Source organism: Colobus angolensis, unplaced genomic scaffold (genome assembly GCF_000951035.1).
Source record: "Colobus angolensis palliatus isolate OR3802 unplaced genomic scaffold, Cang.pa_1.0 Scaffold300, whole genome shotgun sequence".
Taxonomy (NCBI): domain Eukaryota; kingdom Metazoa; phylum Chordata; class Mammalia; order Primates; family Cercopithecidae; genus Colobus; species Colobus angolensis.
Genome location: NW_012116267.1, coordinates 119,134 through 119,618, shown reverse-complemented (window position 1 = coordinate 119,618; position 485 = coordinate 119,134).

Genomic DNA, 485 nt, shown 5'->3' with positions numbered 1-485 from the left:
AGGGGTTTATAACTGCATCTACTATAATAATAAAATGTAAGCAACCTTGCGCTAGGTACTGAACAATTTCATAGCTTTGAACTCTCCCAAATGTTCTAGAAGCCAATATAGAAACCCAGAGATCTCAGTTTTTGTTTGCAGAAGGGTCAAGAGAACCGATCGTGTTCGCCCTCCAAGTGCACAGCGCCAGCATAGGGTCGGTCTAACACACAGCCCAGGCTCTGTAAACGTTTGCTAAAAGAACGAATCAACAAGGAATAAGTAATGGATAATAGTAATAAATAATAATGAATCCATTCTTCCTGCGGTCGTGGGTCTGGCGGGAATAAATTCCGGCCCGGATTCCGACCCCAAGGCCAGAGCGGGACTCGCCTCCGCGCCTAGGAGGGGGCGGGGCTTCCCTGGGGGTACCGCCCACGTCGGGCGGGACCTGAGGGGCGCCTGAGGGGCGGGGCGTCCATGAGGTCCCACCCATGCGGGGGGCG